Source organism: Lepidochelys kempii, chromosome 2, assembly GCF_965140265.1.
Source record: "Lepidochelys kempii isolate rLepKem1 chromosome 2, rLepKem1.hap2, whole genome shotgun sequence".
Taxonomy (NCBI): domain Eukaryota; kingdom Metazoa; phylum Chordata; order Testudines; family Cheloniidae; genus Lepidochelys; species Lepidochelys kempii.
The window spans coordinates 74,091,051-74,096,132 of record NC_133257.1 but is presented as its reverse complement, the minus strand read 5'-3'; the positions used below and the strand labels follow the sequence as shown (position 1 = coordinate 74,096,132).

General features: G+C 38.8%; 1 non-coding gene across 1 annotated transcript; it reads left to right on the top strand.

Annotated features, from left to right (window-relative positions):
• Window positions 1-3,905: 3,905 nt before the first annotated feature.
• On the top strand, window positions 3,906-3,978 carry TRNAA-AGC (transfer RNA alanine (anticodon AGC)). The gene has a single exon. It is a non-coding gene; the product is annotated as a tRNA-Ala (tRNA).
• Window positions 3,979-5,082: the final 1,104 nt, after the last annotated feature.

Here is a 5,082-nt window from a genome sequence, read left to right as displayed (position 1 = left end):
TTATAAGGAGAAAATATATATTTCTGGGCTCTAACCCAGCTATCCTGCAAAGACTGGAGTTCAGTTAATGTGCTCACTGGTAGTATTCTGAATATTGGAGAGGCAGTGGGAAAAGAGGGGGAATATATGGAATGTCCCTACATGTGAGTAGTCCTTCTGCCATAAAGAATCTCAGACAAATCAAGAAAGGAAACTGAAACAAGAAGTTTTTTCTTTCGGGCATGTAATAAATATAGTCCTAAAGATCCCCCTTTCCAGGGTCAGAGAAACAGTGGAGTTCATCGATTCTTTTGTCTCAGGATTAAACAAAACTCCTTAATTCCCTCTTTCTTCTGGGTCAAAGCAAACAAATAAAATCACCCTAAACTCTTTCCCACATCTGCATTCCTCCTTTATTCAGGACAGAAACAAAATTCCCAAGTTTCCCTTTTTTGGGGCGGGGGGAAGGGTTAAACAAACAAACTCACAGCTATTTGGCTCTCCAGTTACTTCTTTCTCCTTGTACATGTTAAGTGAACACACACCATAGTTTTTCTATAAATAATTAATAATAGACACTTTGAATTAGCAAATACCTGTCCAAGTGCTTTAGGTTTAGCCTGGACAATCCCAAATGTGTAAACATAGAGGATAGATGGCACTGACAACAAGGAGGTAGAGGAGTGAAGCAGAGAAGGAGCCAGAAATTTGATTTTTGTGGACATCAGCGTCACATGTGTCATGCACAGTAGGCTGGCAAAGTTCCCATTCCCATACAAATTCTGAATGTGAAATAAGTAAAAATCCAGGACCCCATCCCACAATACACACCCCTTCCATCCTTGCTTCATCCCATCACAGTCTCTTTTAGTGTCCCATTTATCTTGATGGCAAAGAAAGGCTAATGATCTAAGCTACATCAGTATGAGATTAGAATCTGAAGTAACAGAATTGATGTAAAGAGTTATGCTTTTTACACCAATGTGAGAATAGTCATGCCTTATAATTGTAAGCAAAACTGACCTCTGACTCTTTTTTTTCAGAGAGCTGGAACACCAAGTCAATGAGCAGAACTGCACGTGCAATCTCACCCAGTTCTGAATGTATGAATTCTTTCTTCATTTTCAATAATGAATACTCTGAAACGCTAGCCAAAAACTATCCAAGCACAATACTGTACAAGAAAGGCATATGTTACAAATTTAATTCTGACTCATCCACTACTTTATGATTCAGTATATTTCTATAACACTTACTCCTGCAGCTTGGCACTGTGGGGGTAGGATGTATGAGTGTCTGGGCGGAGGGGGGCAGAGCTGGACTGTCGGGGGAAGGGTGCAAGTGTCTGGGCCTTGGGGGCACCATGCGGCTGGGCTCTGGGGGAAGGAGTGTGAGTGTCCAGGCTGGGGTGCGGGGCGCAGCTGGGCTGCGAGGGGTGAGTGAGAGTGTCTGGACTAGGGGCACCCTGTGGCCTGGCTCTGGGGGGAGGGGTGTATGTATCTGGCTCTCTGGCTGGGCTCTGCGGGGGAGAGATAATATAATTGAAACTGGTATGATTATGTAGTGTTATTTTGAGATATAAAATATGCAGAATTTAAAATATGTGCAGAATTTTTAATTTTTTGGTGCAGAATTCCCCCAGGAGTAAACACTGGTAATACTTGATCAGGAATTTCTAGTACTAATATATTACCAAATAATATGACAAATTACCATCCTGTTTCCCATATTACCAGCACCCTTCATTGTCCAGCAGAACACATTTAACCTGTTTCCCCATGCTTATTTCCTCCCCCCACTGTTACTCTCACCTCCTGGTCAACTGTTGAAAATGGGCCATCCTGATTATCACTACAAAAGGCTTTTTTCTCCTGCTGATAATAGCTCACCTTAACTGATCACTCTCATTATAGTGGGTATGGTAACACCCATTTTTTCATGATCTCTGTGTAGATATATATATCTTCCTACTGTATTTTCCACTGCATGCATCCAATGAAGTGGGTTTTAGCCCATGAAAGCTTATGCTCAAATAAATAAGGTGCCACAAGTACTCCTCATTCTTTTTACATTTAAACAAGTATCCAGGAGTGCAATATGAAAATGAAATGTTTGCTATATGAGGATTCATCAGTAAATAGGACTACAAAAATCTTTTCAAGATGAATTGCAGTTATCTTGGGTTATGCAAGAGACTGATATTTCAGGCTTGGAGAACCTTTTGAGTCCTAATTTTAAGAGATTGGTATGTTGATATGACAGAAATTACTTCCAAAGAACTCAGTAATTAGAAGATGAATGATAACACTGATGAATGTAATTTATGAGAGGAATTTGTTTCATCTAAAGAAAACCATAGATTTACAAAAACCACAACATCTCTAAGGGGAATAGATGTGGAACAGTTCAGGATTTGTTTTTGTAAATCTTTGCTTTTTACTTGCCTGTAGCTTTTGAAATGTTGATGTATAATTTTGTATCATTTTAAATCCCATGAAGACATAATACAAATAGTTCAGTACATTTATTGTATTTCTAAGTCCAAGTGTAATGTGAACACTTGTCCAAAAATCATTACATAAATATGACACCTTTGCTGGCAGTCTCAACAGGGGGACTAAGGATTGAATGGGGTTGGAAGACTTAACTACCCTTTCACTCCAGAGGTGGTCTCAAGGCTAGGGCTGAATCAGATTGGTGGGACAACATGAAGAAGCATGCACTGTCCATGATGTATTTGTTCTTTGGAAAGATAGGGACTTATTCCTTGTATGTACTGTTGCATGTTATTGCACCTTACACAATTGTTATAGTGAAATAAATTATTTGTTATGCCCATTTTTCACTGCTGGCCGGGGTGATATATTTGGAAAGTGTGTATTGAAGTGACTAATAATTTAACTACTTCCCTTGTTTGTTAAATAGCTATAATTCTTTTTCTTTCTGCATTGCATGGAGTATTTTTAATTTAAAAATTAATAAAGTTTTTTTTTAAAAGGGGACCATGAAAAAGTACAGAAAAATAGAAGCAGAGATTAATGGGAATATAGTCTTGAGATTCTCCAATAACCAGTGGGCTCAATTCTTGGGTCCAGACAAGCCCTGGGGAGTGCAGGACCCAAGGGAAAAACGAAGGTACCTTTTGCAGCTCCCAGTTTTGGGACTGGCAGGGAGCTGATATTACCCTTTGTGTAATTTACACCTGACTGCCCACTGCCCCAAAGGGTCACTGAAGTGGGCTGGAAGTCTCCAGGAACAGTACAGCCCTGCCTGTTTTTCACAGACACACCTACTATATTGGTGGCTGTGGAGGGTATTATAGTGATTTGTTGGCTTGTTGCTACCCAGGGATTACTGTTACGCTAGGGAAAATATCTGTGTAGCCTGTTAATAACTTGTAATTCAAATCTGTTGAGATAATTATATAGGTTTTTTTAAGAGCAACATGAAACAGCTTAAGTGTCATAACTGTTCAGTTGTGCAGATGAGTCTACAGCTTGTTTGGATACGCAGACCTCTTTGAAAAGGCGTGTGATCCAGTTACAGCTCAGTTGGATAATTTGTAAACAGTCAAATGCTGAGCTCTTGACTCGTATTTTACTGAAGCAAAACTCAGATTAATAAAATCCAAAGCAGTTTGTTTTTGCTTGCTTGTAAAGATCTCAGGACTTGTCCTAAAATAAACAATTTCTGCAGTCTCATAAAGAATATGGGTTTTAGTCCCACTACCAGTCAGGTAGCAATTTGAGCTATATATTCCTTTACTCTTGGCTGCAAAGCAGAATGTTTCATTCCGAAATAACTTGTGCTGGAAACTCAGGATTTACAGTGGCTGACAGGATTACCGTGTCCTTTCCACTATCATTCTGGCAGTGAAGAGCTAGAAAACAGTGACTCACATAGGGCTAGACTTTTTTTTATTGAGAGGGGAATTAGCTCAAATGGTAGAGCGCTCGCTTAGCATGCGAGAGGTAGCGGGATCGATGCCCGCATTCTCCAGGGGGGTGGCATTTTTTTAATCAGAGAACAATATGTTTCAAAGTGACTCATTTTTTCAGTTCTGAAGAATATGCATATTTTAAGTTACTTCTTGAGGCTTTTTAATTTTAGAAAGTGATGGGGGGGGGGCTTTGTTTCCTGGGAAGGTCCGTTTGTGATCTGTTTGCTTGAAGATTATCACAGCTGCATGCATAGAAGAGAAAGGTAATTGTTGACAGCTGAAAAAAATGAAACAAAAGGGCTGCAAGAGTTTCCACTTGTTGCTTGTGATTTTTGTCTTTGATATTTCACCCCTCTAAACACTTGTCCTTATTTTCTTTTTAAATTCTAGATGCATCCTGCTCTTAACATTTTTGTATGGGATCAAAATAAGTGTACATATCAAATTAATCCACCACATTTTAAGTAAGGGATGTTCACAATGTGCTTGAATTATATTTTTAGCTGGTTATGGAAGATAAACATAATTTTGACAGTACACATTATTTTCTTTCGTAAGTATTGAAAGAATGTGCACAATGCAAAGGATAAGGCAATTCAGCAGAGGTTGAGTTTTAGTAGGTATAAATATTATTTTTGTAAAAGCTATGTCAGGGATGATTTTTTCATCAGGTCATCCCATTTGCAAATATGGTTAGAACAAAGGGTTGTGTCATTTTTCTGTTTTTATAGCATGGAAAAAGCAAGGTGACCAGGAGGCGTGTGACAATTCCAAGAGAAATTGGTGTCCATAAAAACACCTTTAACATTATATCAAAGAGGCAAAAAGAGTGAGGTAATCTCTTATTGTGCCAGCTTCTTTTAGTGAAAGAGACAAGCTTTTGATCTTACATAGAGCTGTTCTTCAGTTCTGGGAAAGGTACTCAATGTTACAGCTAACTATGAGGTGGAACAGATTAGCATTATTTTACTCTTCTATAAACTGTGTTCAATTGTCCTGGAATGTGAGCATTTTTATATCTCATACTGAGACCTCATGTTCAGCTGATTATCCACCACTCTCTCTAATCCTTTTCAGAGTCTCTGCTTTCTAGGATAGAGTCTCCCATCTTGTAAGTATGGCCTACATTCTTTGTTCCTCGAAGAATACATTTACATTTAGCC